Below are 18,170 nucleotides of genomic sequence, written 5' to 3' on the forward strand. Positions count from 1 at the left end.
TTTTAACGAATTTCACTGCGTAATGAGTAGTAGTGATGGTTTCGTGGTGGTAGCATTTGTGTTGGCAGCGCTGTTTGAATAAGGTTCAATGTCAAATAGTTTTACGGTATACCTGATATGAAGCGGCTATTGAAGCTAATAGACACTGCACTTTGAATAATGCGACATTAGGTCAAAACTGAGGTTTATCTGAATAGTCCAGAGGTACTACAGAATTCAAGGTCTGAATTTCGTGAATTGTACAGATTAAAATTGATGTTCAATTTCATATTAGTTTTAGTAGTAGACCAGATGAGGTTTTTTTTTATGTAAAATATATTAAGCATGTAGATTAGATAGATTTAATGTAGATTTGACGACATAGCTCTCAAAGCTAGCAGGCTGAAGTGGCAATGGGCCGGTCACATCTGTCGAGCCAGCGACGTCAGGTGGGGGAGGAAAGTCCTCGAATGGAGGCCACGGATGGGGACAAGGAGCGTGGGGCGTCCTCCAACCAGGTGGACTGACGACTTAGTGCGCACGGCGGGAAGTCGTTGGATGCGGAAGGCGGAGGACCGCATTATGTGGAAGGCATTGGGGAAGGCCTACGTCCAGCAGTGGGCAGATAAAGGCTGATGATGATGATGATGATGATGATGTAGATTAGATGGCACTGTTTGCATGCCCTTTAATTTTTAGCATCCGCTTTGTAACGCCTAAGGCATTTTCTACTAGTCAATCACACGCAACGTGGAGAATTGAATGCATTGATAAATAAAGTGAACATGTATGTAAATATACATAGATACTATACCCTAGCACTTATAACATATAGTTGTAACATATATTTTTCAATATTAAGAGGATACAGAACATAACATTAATATACACAGAAATAAAATAAATAAAACAATTCTTGATGTCAAGGAGTTTTTCGTAAATAATTGCCATAAACATTTCGAAACATGAGTCTGAATTGTTTGTGGATTATCAAATAAATTTAATTTCACATATAAAAATATATAATAGGATCGCGATCTAAGACCAACGGTAAAATACACTGGTTATGCAAATGATACAGTTTACAAACAGCTTCATGGTTTGATCTATTCGCGAATTTGAATGGTAATGTCTGCCTATAAATTAATATATCACAGATATTTATTTTTATTATTAAAACTTTTGCAAGATTTCCTGTAGAAAAATGATTAATTATATTTCTAACGTAAATCATGTAAAAAAAACCTTTTTTTTACACGCTTTCAACTAAATAGGTTTTGACACATTACCTTAGGTTTTTTTTAATGACGCAAATGACCAGGCAAAGATTGCAATTCGCAGCTTACATAACAGAGTTCAATAGCGCCATCTTTATGTCTTATCAGCATTTAAAAAATATGCCTGATTTTTTGCGCCAAAAATATGCGATGGTATCACTCATGGTTAACATCATACAATTCGTATTTGGACAAAAAAATCGAAATAAACTAAGAATGCGATTATGCAAAATCAGATCCGAAAATAAGTTTTAAAAAAATCTTTGTATTTATAAGTTCTATTTTATTTTATTTTTTTAAATCGTTTAAAAATTAAGTATTCAAGATTTACATTATAATGTTTGTTTTGTTTTTAGTGTTGATGTCAACCGGTGAAATATGTAATGTTAATACACATTAAATGTTCATAGAATGTTAATGATCACATTTTTTGCTGGAATACTTTTGCAAGAGTTTTTGATTGCGGCTCACCCGCCACTTGTCGTATGCATGCGCCGGTTTAATTAATTGAATTGTGTTGTTATTATACGTTTTTATTTGGAATTGAATGATTGGTATTTTAGTCGCCTTTAATTTTGACTCTTCAGAAAGACAGACCTGTGTGAAACGCTACCGGGGTCTATAGATACAACATAGTTAATTACTTCCCGGCCGAAATATACAGAGCTAATAGCGGGTGTAGCCCCGTGCAAGTTTAACAGACGCATGCAAGTTAGCTAGCACAGGTTATGCGGTAAAAAAAGAAAAAGAAAAAAAACGGACTTCAACAAAATAAAATGAGAAGATCATCAATTTAGTCGTAGTCAGTTAAACATGCATAATTATCAATGATACTAATAGTCAGATCTTGAAGTGAAAAAGTGGCCACATGAGAAACACCAGATATCATATTAAAAAAAAAAACAAGAAAAAGTTCTACACATAAAACAAATACAGTAAAATCGAATCTTTTTTTGAAGTCTCTCAAAATCAAACGAAAGTCGAAATCTAAGAAACTTAAATGATTAAGCTTTAAGGAGGAAGAATAAGCCGGCGTCGGTCGCTTCGACGTTGTCAACGTATATACCTTTCCCGAGCCTCAATCGAACTTGTGAAATGTGAATCATTGTCCGGCGCGAGTCACGAAGCCACTGTCCTCGCTTGAAGGTGTTGTATTAACATATAGCATGACTGATTGACAACTCTCAATTGTTGGTCGAATGCGGTCTGGATTCGTTTTGTCCGTCCAAGGATACGCGTATCGACTGGCACCGATTTTGTAAAAATAAATATTGTAAATAAAAATAATTCATTATCCGTATCTCTCTATCTTCAGCAATTTTGTAGCCATTGCTAGGTATAGGCCTCTCCCTTTTTAAGCCGAAATGTTTGATAGCCCACGTCCACGTTCGTGTACCACTGATCATTTATCTTAGATTTGAAGAACACAGATCCATTTTCCAAGTTATTAAGGAGTTTTAGGCAATTGCATGTTATCGCTAAACAATAAAGGTAATGATGATTATGCACACGCAATTATTTGAAAAACTAAAACATTTTTCTAAAATAATGTTATTGTATTAGAACACAACTTTACAACCCACACGACGGCAGTATTCACTCACGGTCCGGGAAATCGGCAATGCCACACAGTCGAGCGACTCTTCTATATTAAAATACTACTATTGTCTCTTGTCAGTGAACACGTAAGTTCGCTTACAGAACAGTTAATTCGTATTCCAGTAGCGTCAATAAATCTTTTATCGTCCTCATTGATCACGATACCAGGTGGAACAATGCTCATGGAATGTCGACGCAGCGTCTGTACGTCCAACGCTTCTGTTTTTATTTTTAATTCATTTACCAGCTTTCTCTGGTGGTTAATTTTTTGGTATTTCCTTCGGGTTTCAAGAGTCCTGAAAATAATTATTCATTGTTCTCAGAAAGATTTAGAGTATTCTAAGCGTCGGATTTAAAATAGTGATAATAAAAAAAAACACGAGATTAAATCGTAAAAGTAGTTTTGTGGCGGCAGCTAGTAAACAACACAAAATATTTGACAGATGTCTGAATCTCGCTTACAACATTTTCAAGATACCGTCGGTCTACCGAGCAATATCATCCGCTCGGTGGAAGATCTGCCCTTCGTCGTTATTCCCAAAGATTTAATTATAATTTACAAGCTTGACGATTGACGTGCATTTTTTGGATGTAACCCACGAGAAACACTTACCTTAACTCTTACCTGTCAGTGACGCAAGCCACCAAGCTACAAAACGGGATCGATGGAGACAGCTGGTTGACGGAATCGGACGGAGTCACGACCCATAGCAGTGAGGGACCGATCGAAGAGAGAGAGAGAGAGAGAGAGAACTCGTACCTACTGTAAGAGTCAAATAGACAGCCCCGATATGTATCGACTTAATTGTGTTAACTAGCTTGTTATCGCTACTTCATTCACATTAGTGTAGAAATTTTTTTTTACAACAACAACTACACAAAATTTCGTGATGATCGAGTTAAGACGTGAAAACTTTACGAACAAACAAACAAACAAACACTTTCGCATTTTTAATGTAATAAATAAGAAATCATTCACTGGAAGTAGATACTCATATACATAAACTCATACGTTTAAATGTATATATATATGGATATTATAAGCCCAAATTATTATTAATTCAGTTTAATATGTATAGTGAGGTCATTGTCATGTGAGATGAGCTTCGATATAAACATTTCGAATGATTTAGTGAAACAGTTTTTAGAGTATAGAAATTTTTTAAGCGACAACTCTTGTTCTTTTTTTTACCTTATCCCATTACGTGGGGTCGACATAGCAAATTTTTCTCTTCTATACTCTTCTAGTCTTTTATCAGCCGTCATTTAAAAACTCACTCTTCTCTCTCTCATATCGTCATTCACACACTCCATATCTTCTTCGGTCGACCTCTTCACCCTATACCTTGCACTACCATTTCCATACATCTCCTAGTCACATGCAATTTTTAAGCGACAACATTATACACATATTTATATAGCTACGCATGATCATCCGGATTTATCTTCCATAAGAGTTTAATTTAAAAAAAGTAGGTAACTAAATGTGAAGTTTTATTAACATTGTAACTCTAGGCACTCAGCCATTGTTATATAATAAGTAATAAAGCTATTTTATCATATTAATGTATTACATAAAGATCGAAAAGGTCAGTTTTCTACACACACGATATTCTATACAACCATAAGGATTTTTGTTTCGGAAGACCGTCATTTTATTCGGATCGTACACGGTTGTTTTTCGTCTACTCCAAATTCTTACTTAAGACGTTTTGTTTCGAACGACTGACGATTTGTAACAGTTTTGTTGTTAATCAAAAATGTTTATAGATCTTAATATCGCGACTGCCGATATTCTTTTATAACCTATCGGTTTGGTTGAGGTCATCTATATATATAAAAATGAATTGCTGTTCGTTAGTCTCGCTAAAACTCGGGAACGGCTGGACCGATTTGGCTAATCTTGGTCTTCAATTGTTTGTGGAAGTACAGAGAAGGTTTAAAAAGTAGATAAATATGAAAAAGCTCTGTATTAAATAAAAATAACAATTTTGTTTTTCCTTCGATGTGTCCCCCGTCGGACGGATTCCTTTTGTTTGTTTTAAGTTTATTTTATACAAATGTTTGGGTCTTTTATTTATCGATTGATGTATTACGAAGTCTGCCGGGTCAGCTAGTATAACATATAAATTTTTGTTAAAAGAAACAAGATTTTCATTGGAAATCTAATGTTAAATTACTGATGGTTGGACATACTACATAGAAAGCTTTACGGGAAGGCGTTTCGATTCTGGATATGTTTGCACAACACTCAACCATTATTTATTATTTAATATTAGAGTACAGACACCAATCAGGTAGAATAAATAAAAAAACATGCTAAGTCCACGTCATTATGGATCCTCCCGATCCATTAACGGTGCTTTTGGGTACTTTAAGCACCGGTCACCGTCCTCACCGAGCCCGTCGCTTGCGACGAAGGGCTATACGAGTAAATTAACCCATAGACACAGACCATAGGAAAAAAAAAGGTAAGGAAATTTTTGAATGCTAAATGAATATATCTCTATTTTGTATTATAGGTCTCGTGTACTTTCCGTTCATTGTCCTTATGCCATAAATGATTCTATTCTTAAAATACCATTTTAATGTGGAGCTATTTAAAAAGAGCTGACAAGTTAAAGTTAAAAACAGCTGACACAAATTCGTTCCATTCGACATTCAATTTTGACAACTCCATAGTTTTGACAAGCTCTATATATCACTCTTTTTTTTAAAATAAATATCAACTGGTTTTATTGTGAACGTGTATTCGTTACGAGTGATTTTCCGATTGTCAACGTCTTGTCGGAAATGTGTCAATTTAATGAACCCAGAGCAGAGTCGTTTTTGATTGATTGTCATAAAAAAATTGTTGACCACATTTCATTTATTTATATGGGTGACCTTTCCCATATATGTGGTGTGTGGGTGGGACCTCACGATCCGCCTAGTGGTAAGTTATCGGAGTCCATGACTGAATGCGGTCACCTTAATACACGGAAAACTCATTGTATAGCGTGATGGCTCTTTATGCTGTAGGTAACTTATGGTTGCTTCGTGCCACGAATAGGCAGGATGCTGGTTTTCGGGAACCGACATTGCATTTAATCAACAGTAAATAAACGCTATTGCTTGTTCTTAGGCGAACCACTTAGTGGTCTTCACCCTCGCATAGAAAATATTTCTTTCGTAAAAAAAAAAAAACTCATTGCTTGGTTTATTTCCAGTCATGGCAACACAAAAAATAAGTCAAGATTCTGGCATTTAGAAATGTATGTATTGCATATATTAAATAAACAGGCTTTGTGTGTGAATAATCTAATCATTTTCTGTTTTAGAAATTCCATTAAACAACGCTTTGGTTCACCTTCAGATCATTATGGTGGTGGTGTTGTACTAATTGTATTTTCACTATTACTGACCAAACCTCATGATGAACAAACACAAAGAAAATTAATTGAAAGATATGCATACATACATAGATAGTTACGTATAAACGATTGAATTATATAGATAATTAAATGAATTTATTAACAACAGTAAAATAGCGTGCATAAATCAAATTTATCTCCTGAAAAACCCGCGATTTGTTGCCAGTAACAAAACCAGTAACGGTAAAAAACGAGTATTAAATTGTTTGAAGTATACAAAACCCCTCTGCTTACCCATCTTGAAAATATATTGATATGTAATTTAATCGGGTGTGTAATAATAGTGTTGAAACCGAAAAATAAAAACATAAAAACAGTGAGTGCATCTTAATGTGACCAATAAAAAATAAGTATGCATTATTTCATATCGACCTTTTCTTAAAAGTTTATGGTAATATCGTAAATAAATATCGGTGTTCGTGATATTCGATTCTAAAAACTGTAATATGGATGAAGGAAATATAAGTTACATGAAGTTTCGTTGACTCTCTGAACGTCTGATCTATCCTGCTCGTTTATGTAGAAACCTACACTCTAAATTGGATGTATCTGTTTAATTTTCCTTTAGGTCACTCGTTTAACTTATTAGAAAGAGAGAGAGAGAGATTTGTATTATTCTTGTTATTTATATTATTTCGGACCTTTCGATTACTTTACAGATTATGCTTCGATCGCATGACTAATGCAGTGGTTGCAATGTAAAGTAAAGGCGAATTTACATTACGAAATTAGTGGCATGAAATTCATTTCGTGACATTAGTTTTACCAACAGTTTCACGTGTAATTTAATACTTTCGTAATGCATGCATTAATTTCATGCATGCAAAGCAGTTTCGTGCCCTGTGCGATTTTTTGGTGAAATTAGTGTCATGCAACTAATTTCATAGTGTAGACGCGACGTGAATTAGAAATGATCAGACACGTGATCTATAGTTTGATTTGACGCGATGCATTGCGCAGCGCCTCTGCTGTAGTGTTAAAACACAACAAACATTTAATTCTGACTAAGTGAATGATTATTTGCATAAAAATGGGATTCTATGGGATATGAGTCTCGGTATCCACGTTATTCAACACATGCGCGATCATAAATATAGGATTAGGGATTAGTTTCATTAAGCCCGCATTGATAACCAGATCGATCTTACAGGTTGATTAAGATCGTCATGATTTGTCAGTGCGTCAGTTTACATCTTGTCCGCAAACGATTTGACAAATGAGTATTAATTTAACAGTTGTACATGAATCAGTGATTTGAAAGTAATCATAATGTCATATGGTCATATAGTAGCAATTTCTTTAGAAACTGATGAATTAGGTATTGTTATGTTTGAAATCAACTGATAATTTGAAAAAAGAAACGATTTTTTTTACCTAGTTTACCACTAAATATTATCAAACGCAAACCAAACCGAATTAAACAAATATTTAAATGAAGCCCTTTTTTCAAACCTTCAAAATCACGGATGTACTTTCACTACATCATGTTAGGAGCCGGAGCACTTTACGCTGGTGATGCTATAATGTCATGGTCAACGGCCAATTCTAACTGGTCCAGCTTGACATTTCCACCAGAGAGCGGTGGGCGTCGTAAATTTTGGACAAAATAATGCAGGAATGTTGTTATTAGAGGGCTGTATTTTTTTGTTGCTACTTGCTGATGAAGTAATAATGAACATGTGAATTCTAATACATATATCTATAGCTTTAACATTCGCTTCGGCATCTTGGTCATAGTGAGTTCAGCCTTTAGTTACGCAGTCGTAGGTGCAAAATGACAATTTCGCTTTGACGACAACAACTGCCACGTTGACATAGTTGCGATTTTCATTTACGTTTCATTAGGTTTTAACTGGTGGTAGGACCTCTTGTGAGTCTGCACGGGTAAGTACTACCGACCTAGCTATTTCTGCCGTGAAACAGTAATGCGTTTCGGTTTGAAGAGTGGGGCAGCCGTTGTAACTATACTGAGACCTTAGAACTCATATCTCAAGGTGGGTATCAGCATTTACGTTGTAAATGTCTATGGGCTCCGGTGACCACTTAACGCCAGGTGGGCTGTGAGGTCGTCCACCTATCTATGCAATAAAAAATTAAAAAAGCCTTAAAGAGAAGTGTATTCATGAAAAATCACTACTATTCTCAACGCACCAAGTGCACGCGTTAACGCATTACTGTTCCATATTATTAACATTACTATTTAAAGGTCGCTGTATACTGAACGAGATATTACCTCGGACGGGACATGGCAATTGCGGGGCGGGATGTCCCTACCCGAAATATACTCTTAAATATACATTTAGTATGAAACGATGTTCTCAAAACTTCCCATCCCGTCCCGTTCGTACAAAAACCCGTCACGGCCTTAAGTCATTACTAATCGCGTTTATCCTCTGATTAGTAGAATGGGCGCTACTAAAGTTGTTGGCACAAAAACTCGCTTGCAGTATCTTACGCTATTAACTGACGTGTGCTTAAATCGCCTCACCAGCTTGGAATGGCAACCACGAAAGTAGAATACTATAACTGAGCCCTGTTATTGTTCGGTAGGTCGGCGGTCCGTTATGTTATTCGGGACTTTTATTTGTTTTTATTGAGTTTATACGGAACGTGCCTGGTCACCGTAACTGATGGAGCTGTGCCAGGGACACGTTCAAGTCACTGCTTACCGCTAGTGTAATGTAAATTTTGTAAATGTCGTCAGCGCCATTTAGTTCTGTCGAATATTTTCCTGTCCACAAAATCTACATGATCATAGCTTAGAACGAGCAAAAGTTTTCGGGGTCTGATCAATTAATTACGGATCCTCCCGATCCATTAACGGTGCTTTTAGGTACCGTCACCGTCCTTGCCGAACCCATCGCTTGCGACAAAGGGCTCGACAAGTAAATAGACACAGCCCACCGAGTTTCTCGACGGATCTTCTCAGTGGGTCGCGTTTCCGATCCAGTGGTAGGTTCTGCGAAGCACTGCTCTTTCTAGGGCTAGTGTTAGTAACACTCCCGGTTTGGGCCCCGTGAGTTCACCTGAACGTCAAGAAGCTGAAATAGCCTCTGAAGGCTATCAGCATAGGTAGACAAAAAAAAGGGGTCTGATTTCTTCTAAACGACTATCGGAATTCGCCAATACATAATTCCGCGCACAATCGAAGTATGAATTTCATTCTAATACTTATTGTTATATATACCCTTATATATATATACCTTTGGGAATTTACGACGAAAGGAAAGATCTTCCACCGAGCGGGTGATATTTGCTCGGTAGATCGACGGTCCTAATGTTGTTGTTCGGAACTTGTATATATGCGAGCTTAGTACCCTTTAAATATACCCTTTAAACTAGAGTAAATGTTCGCCTCGAGGAAAAGAATATCGGATTAGCCATTCACCAGTGTGAGTTCGCTAGTGAGCACTCTTTTAGTAATAATAATTTGATATTTTTAAAATAAGACAACTCACATTGCTTTATTTCGGTTATACTTTCTCTTTGGTAATTAGTAAACGAAACAGAAAATTAAATTTCATAATCAAAAAACCCTTAATCTTAAACATAAAGACGGGTCTTTATCGATAATTCGAACACGATAGAATTGTTTCCAAAAATTCTTAAACTGCACTCAAAAAATCGATCACAATATTAAATCAAGAGATATCGTTGCCAGAACTTACGTAACACGTGTTGAAATGCTCATTGTGAAGCCATGCGACGTATAATGCGTACAAATTACCAATTACTGGTACAACACTATAATGTATTAGCATAAGACTGGACATTGCACTGTACTATCTACGTAATGTTTATTAACTGGCATAACAATTTTCTAGATTTGATAATCATCTTATTTCTGATTGTATTTGAATTTTTTAGTAGCAGCCCTAAATTTTATCTGATTCAACTCGGATTACGATCCAGTAGATTAAGGATCAGTCGAGCTTATGGTTAAAGAAGAATAGCAGATTTTTTAACATCACTAGACGCAATCATATTCCGTGCCTTAATTAAAGTTGCTCTTTTAACATTAAAGGTTAAGACTGTCTTTAGAAATATCAAAATTATAAACAAGTCGAAGTTTGAAGTTCGAGTTGCTCTGAGGAATTGTTCGAGATGATACCATCGTCTCTTTTTTACCATCGCACCCCCCACCACGGGAGTAGAGTTCATCCATATTACCTGGAGCCACTGCGTTCATCCACAGTGCGATTCCAGTGATCTTTATTGCCACGTACCATCCGGCTCTGGAATGAGCTCTCCTCCACGGTGTTTCCCGAGCGCTATGACATGTCTTTCTTCAAACGAGGCTTGTGGAGAGTATTAAACGGTAGGCAGCGGCTTGGCTCTGCCCCTGGCATTGCTGACGTCCATGAGCGACAATAACCACTCACCATCAGGTGGGCCGTATGCTCGTCTGCCTATACGGCAATAAAAAAAAAGTAGTCGTGGAATAGATGATAAGATGCTTGGTGTATTCGTGTTAAGCGATGCGAGCAGATGTTTAAATCTCGCAGGCACGTAAATTCTCCATATGAAACGCGTACTTAACATGGAATAATAATTTCCACAAAAAATATAATTTGCGTAGTTTGCTGTGGTCTTCCCTATTTCTGCCACGAGAGAATCAAGCGATCCGGGTTGAATGATAGAGCGTTAAATAATGTAATTGAGACTAATGACCTCGTTTTCCAGGGCGGTGTTCACCATATTGTAATGCCGATGTGGGATACGTAGGCTATAGACACAGCCCACTGAGTTTCTCGCCGGATATTCTCAGTGGGTCGCGTTTTCGATCCGGTCGTAGGTTCTGCGAAGCACTGCTCTTGCTAGGGCCAGTGGTAGCACCACTTACGTTTTGAGCCCCGTGAGCTCACCTACACGTTAGGGTGAAGTTGAAGTAGCCTTTCAAGGCTATCAGAATAGGATTTAAAAAAAAAAAACCGTGCTTCGAATTAAATTACAGTATATTTTAAATGTACTTTATATGGTAAGAGTAAATTTCTTAAGCCGTTTCAAAATGAAATAAGCTTAATAGCAATCTCCGTCCGTCAATCAGAGATTAAGTAATTTGTTTCTCTACAACGTAACCTTTGTTGGATTGAAAACAAAATCCCGATAACACAATGTGAGTTCAATGCAGTACGATTTGTATTTTATATTATAAAATTCCTTTATTTCTACTAAAAAGGCATCTTATTTAAGGTGACGCTGATGTTTTTTGCAAAGGATTCTTGAATCAAAGTCTCTAAGGCTTCTTTCTGTTCTTTGAAGAGTTAATAAACATACGATATCTATTTATATTAAAGTTCGGTTTTTAATCATACAATTATGGAATTTTCAGTTAAATTCGCTGATTGTCATTGATATTCTCTGTTCAGAAAACCTTCAATATTAAGTTATCTATGCACAAAACTGACATTACGTCCTCCGGAGGGCTGAGGTCAGGAGCACCATCTTGTATAGGGGACATATTGAAAAATTATCGATGTTGGAACTCACCGAAATAGCGCTAGTGTAGGAAGTGTCAGTCTTAAACAGAATGAAGTGTGGTAGTTCATAGCGCTGTTTTTTAAATCATTCCACTTGGTATTATGGCGCCATCTTAATTTGTTGTTTCAGCGGTGAGGCGATGATAAGGAAGGAGTCAGGAGTAATTTCTGCCGTCCATATACAAATCTTACGCAAAAACCTAAAGAGGCTACTTAGATAAACATATTCACAAGTAATTTGGTTAAAGCATTTGCAATGATACAAACAGAACATTATATCGGGCTCGCCGTATTTTTTTTTTATTTTTTTTTTTAAATGTTACGATACTTCCTTAAAGGACGTTTCGGTGAATCGAAGCTGTGACTTGCAATTGTGATGACATGTAATGGATCACGTTTATTTTCCTCCTGTAATGACTCGGACGCGATGAGTCGTGTGCTTCTGAGAAGGACGTTGAAAGGTGACGACGACGTGCCAAGTTTGTTTTTGTGTGCGCTAAATGTATTGCAGTATATAATTAACTAGCGACCCGCCCTCGCTTCGCTTCGGGAACTGTAATTTATTATTGGTTTCTCCACTATTTAATGGATGTTATTATACATAAAAACCTTCTTCTTCAATCACTCTATCTATTAAAAAAAACCGCATCAAAATGTGTTGCGTAGTTTTAAAGATTTAAGCATACATAGGGATATAAGGACAGAGATAGCGACTTTGTTTTATACTATGTAGTGATTTAGCATTACTAGCATTATTAGTAGTTTTCTTTTTATAAAAAACTAGCTGACCCGGCAGACTTCGTAGTGCCTCAATCGATAAATAAAGACCTAAACTTTTATATAGAATAAACTTAAAACAAACAAAAGGAATCCGTCCGACGGGGGACACGTCAAAGGGAAAACAAAATTGTTATTTTTATTTAATTCCGAGAATTTTCATATTTTTATACCTTTTAAACCTTCTCTGGACTTCCACAAATAATTCAAGACCAAAATTAGCCAAATCGGTCAAGCCGTTTTCATGTTATGTCGTGACAACGGAAAACGGGTTTCATTTTTATATATATAGATTGAATGAGTCAAGAATCTAATTGTCGTCGTGAATATCCGAGTTTGAAACCTCTAATAACGAGATGTACTTTTTGATTGAAAGACACTCACAATCCGTGCCGAATTGAGACTTCAAAAATGTACACTTTATTTACTGGTGTTACGGTGTAATGTGTGTTCGCACGGGTACGTACCACTACTCTATCTATTTCTGTAGCGAAGAAGTAATGCGTCCCGTTTTATGGGTGGGACAGTTATACTAGTATTAAATTATACTTACGTACGTAAGTTATACTACCATACAGCAGAGTTCATCCATATTGTCTGGGATTGCTGCGTTCATCGACATTGCGTTTCCAAATATCTTTTCTGCCACGTACCATCTGGCTTTGGAATGAGCTCCCCTCCACGGTGTTTCCTGAGCGGTATGACGTGTCCTTCTTCAAACGAGGCTTGCGGAGAGTACTCAATGGTAGGCACGGCGGTGTGTCCTATGATTGTCTGCCTGCAAAGGCCAAAAAAAAGTACAATCGAGTCTTCGACCGCATGTTTTGTGGTGGTTGGTGGTATTAACTTAGTGATGTCTACGGACTCGGGTGGGCTCTGAGTTCGTTCACTTGTCAAATCAATAAAAAATCAAACTGTGTGAATAATAAAATGTTTTTCTTCATAATATATTTTTTGTTTATATTGTCCACGTTCCAGCTGCGAGAAAGAAATACCTTGTTAAAATATGTGTGACGTGAATTATGTAGGGAATGCCTTTTTAGCGATTTATTATCGAGACGGCTATTTACATGAAGCTTAAAGGTTGACCACTCGCTCGCGTCGCGCGCATCGCGTCTAAATACAAAACATGTTCTTATAAATGTTGAAAAATGAAGTCATAAAATATTGTTCAATTAAATTCTCTTCACGATACAATACGATAAGTTCAATACAACGAAATTTTTTAATACTCGTTAAACTTATCCATTTACGGCATTAAAATGAGTTCTCTCGTGTGAAATACGGTTTTTGTTGATATATTTTTCGTGCAAGCGTGTGTCGGGTATGTTAATCGTTTTCGGATCGTCTCGTTATCGCTTTAATGACAATTAAGCAATTAAGTGACAAAAAAATAATACATGAAAGTTTTTCTTTATATGATGTGAATTTTTGTTTCAATTATTGCATTCTTTAATTAAGAACGTACATGCTGTTAAAAATTAATTATATTTTCTTTCGGAAAGAATATGTTTTGATGGCTTAGGAAATAGAATGATGAAATTATTATTACATATTGTCTTTTCGCATTCAAAATGTACAATTTCCAAAAATATTCGAAATTGAGTTAATATGCGGTATCATTTGGTATCACCAGTATTTTTCTCATAAATACTGTCATAAGAGTGTAGTTTAGATTTAGTTTTTTTTTTGTTTACCTATATTTTGATTACTATTAACAAAATTAATACATAATTTTATCTTACTTTAAAAGACAGATAATGTAACTGGTAAAAACTAAAAAATAAATGTTGCAAAGATGATTAATATTAAAAATATCATATGTTAAACCTTTAAAACACTCTTCTGTAAAATTTAGTAAGTTTTGAGATTATACAGTTTTAATTCGAGAAGACGATATGAGGAATATATCTTTCTTCATCAATTTCAGAGAAGGATATTGAACTAGGATATGAACGATTGGTATTTCTTTAATTACGGTTCTAGGCAGACGAGCATTCCGCCCACCCAAGGGTGAGTGGTTACCGTCGCCCATGGACGTCAGCAATGCCAGGGGCAGAGATAAGCCGCTAACTACCGTTAAGTACTCTCCACAAGCCCCGTTTGAAATACTCGGGCAATTACTCCGACACATTCGAAAGTTCGACATCGTGATCGCGTGACGTGTGATTAACATTTAACTTCTGGCTAACCATTGCTATCTTAAAAGCTTCTAGAGCTATGCAGTAGATAAGAATACAGCTCGGTTACAATATCTGGACCTCGCTGGAATGTGAAGCACCCCCCTCCGTTTCCCTTTCGCCAGGTCCAGAGATAATGTAACCTGGATGTAGTGACCTTTATAGCTTCCACTATTGTATTGCTCGGTTACAATATCTCTGGACCTCGCTGGAATGTAAAGCCCCTACCCGTTTCCCTTTCGCCAGGTCCAGAGATAATGTAACCGGGTTGTAGTGACCTTTATAGCTTCCACTATTGTATTGCTCGGTTACAATATCTCTGGACCTCGCTGGAATGTAAAGCCCCTACCCGTTTCCCTTTCGCCAGGTCCAGAGATAATGTAACCGGGTTGTAGTGACCTTTATAGCTTCCACTATTGTATTGCTCGGTTACAATATCTCTGGACCTCGCTGGAATGTAAAGCCCCTCCCCGTTTCCCTTTCGCCAGGTCCAGAGATAATGTAACCGGGTTGTAGTGACCTTTATAGCTACCACTATTGTATAGCTGTTACAATATCTCTGGACCTCGCTGGAATGTAAAGCACCTCCCCGTTTCCCTTTCGCCAGGTCCAGAGATAATGTAACCTGGATGTAGTGACCTTTATAGCTTCCACTATTGTATTGCTCGGTTACAATAGATCCAGAGATTATGTAACTGGATTGGTCACAAAAATAAGCATATTTAAATTTTCTGTCAATCAATAAACCATACTATAGATCCGTATGGCATTCGATGTATGTGATCGGTATCCGAATGAGGATCTAGTCGTCTGTCAAGGTCGCGAGTGTCTTGACCTAAACGCCTACAAACAATACGGTGCTGTCAAACTGTCAATGTCCCTTGCTTAGATTTGTGGTACAAGCTAAAAGATACAGCGTCTACAATGTGTGTTTCTTTTATACTTACTAGTGGTCCCGCAGTAGTCGAAATTCGACTATAATTAATTGGAATTGTAAGTTTGTAATGCTTGTATTTTATACTTCGATAATCACAAATTTCGCCAAAACTACACTATAAAAATATTAACAAAGACAAACAATATTTAATCTATTCTCAATTTGACAACAGACGTCAAGAACAAAAGTTTGAATAAATAGTATGCATGCGTGTGTGCGTCTAATACATATTATGTAGTATGTGTAATGTTTTCTTTATTGATTAAATGTATCTTTTATGCATTATTTAAAAAAAATATTAGCATTGTGCACTTCTTCTCTATATTCTCTATAAGTGTGGAAAATGTCATACTCCTCCGTCCGCGCAATTTTCGTAAAAAGGGATACAAAGTTTTTGCTTCACGTATCAATTATACTTATAAACTTCATTTTGTAGGATTTTGTAACGGAGATTCAACATTGTGAGTTTATTATACGAGTTTATTATTATTGTAGGGAAGTTCTCCGAAAGGGTATCTTTAAACCGTAGCACAGTAAATGGTTTCCTTCTTATTATTATTATGTACAAAAAAAACTATTTTTTTAATTATGTAATGTCGCTTGTTCATATCAGTTTCATTTATTTTGTAAAAAAAAATGTAAAATTAATTTGAAAATTAATCGCTTCTTCTTTCAAATTGAACCTGTTTAAAAATTATCTAAACGTTGGCTCAACACAAATCAATGTGTGCTGTATTCACGACAGGTTTAGGTTTTATTTGAGTTTTATAAACATCAAAGTTATTGAAATACTCAATATAGAACAGCCATCCATTATATGCAAATAGTTCACAGTAAAAAGCATTTAAGCATCGAAGGCACGTTTCGTGACAATTTCCAATATATTTTATTTGATTCACTGTTTATTAGCTTAGACCAGTCGATGAGCTGTAAGCAATAGGATAACAGGTATGCTTTAGAGTGAAGTAGTGAACGCAAATACTAACTGTATTACGTTAGCAATCAGCATATTTTCAAACGCAACAGATTTTCCACTATCAATGGAATTACACCAGCACTAACTAGGCTTTCACGATCATTATGTTTTTGAACCAAAAACACACGGTGGTATAAAATAATAAATAAAAGTTTTTAAAATAAAAATCACTATTTTACAAGATGAACGGTCGTATCGAATTTTTATGTGAAAATTATTAAAATTAATCCATACGTTACGGTAAAATCATCTGATGAATCCATGAAAATTCCTTTTGTCACCGGACATTATCCTTTATGGAAATCGTTTAAATTATAATTTATTATTTTAAAGTGTCATATTTTGTTTTTAATGTAAACTGAATATTTATTGAACGAAAAATCAATAGATCAAAGAAAGGTGTGGCTCTATAAAATATAAATTTTAAATAACGGTAAAAAAAAATGTAGTATTTTATTTTTAATTTTTTATTAGGTGAATTCACGGGCTTAGTCTATGAAAATTTGCTTACACTAACCCTAGCAAGAGTAGTGCGTCGCAGCCTTCTCGGATCCTTATCGGAATCGTGACTCACTGAGAAAATCCGATGAGAAACTCAGTGGGTTGTGTCTATGGGTTAGTTCGCTGGTTGAACTCTTCGATATAATCGATAAGTTCGAAGGGGACGGTGATCGATTCTTGTAGAGCCTAAAAGCACTGGTAATTACTGGTCGTAGGACCTCTTGTGAGTCCGCACGGGTAGGTACCACCATCCCGCCTATTTCTGCCGTGAAGAAGTAAGTAAGGCGTTTCGTTTTGAAGGGTGGGGTAGCCGTTGTAACTATACTGAGACCTTAGAATTTATATCTTAAGGTGGATGGCGCATTTACGTTGTAGATGTCTATGGGCTCCAGGGACCACTCAACACCAGGTGGGCTGTGAGCTCGTCCACTCATCTAAGCAAAACAAATAATCGTATAATTCACTTTATGATGATAGATGCCAGTCTCCTCACGCGATAATTTTCCACTCAGTACAGTCTCTTTTGTACTTAACTGAATCCAAAGCGATTGTTAGAGCATGATGTGAGTCCCTCCAGCCTGAAGGTTAGGATAGCCGTTTATTCCAATTAAATCGATTCTTCCAATCTTTTATATTTGTATTTCAGTCTTAAGCGGCCATAATTAGCCCAGAAATTGCGGTATTCACATTGTTGCTCGATATTCGGTAATCTCTATTATTATTTCATAAAGAATCAGTAAATTCCGTTTCTCGTATTGTTAGAAGAAGTTGTAACTCAGTCTTCAATATTTTTGTGAGCCTCCCATGGTGTAAAGCATTTCAAAGGGCATTATGTGCGTGAGGTGTGTCAAACGTATCAGAGAAAACAATTGTAGTATGCCTAATATGTTTTTTTATTGGATATGCCTCGGAGAGTTTCAATATTTTTTTTGACAACATCTCATAGTATCCATAATATTCGATTATTCTAAATATTACTATAAACTTTATTCGCGTATTTAAACTACAGTGATATTTTTGTTAAAACTCGTAAAATAAATATATTTATGTG

General features: G+C 36.2%; 1 protein-coding gene across 3 annotated transcripts in view; it reads left to right on the forward strand.

Annotated features, from left to right (window-relative positions):
* The window catches only part of LOC114249006 (uncharacterized), a 55,873-nt gene that overhangs the window by 26,960 nt on the left and 10,743 nt on the right, over positions 1-18,170 (forward strand). The window lies entirely within an intron of this gene.

The sequence above is a fragment of the Bombyx mandarina genome, chromosome 10, assembly GCF_030267445.1.
Source record: "Bombyx mandarina strain Sakado chromosome 10, ASM3026744v2".
Classification (NCBI taxonomy): domain Eukaryota; kingdom Metazoa; phylum Arthropoda; class Insecta; order Lepidoptera; family Bombycidae; genus Bombyx; species Bombyx mandarina.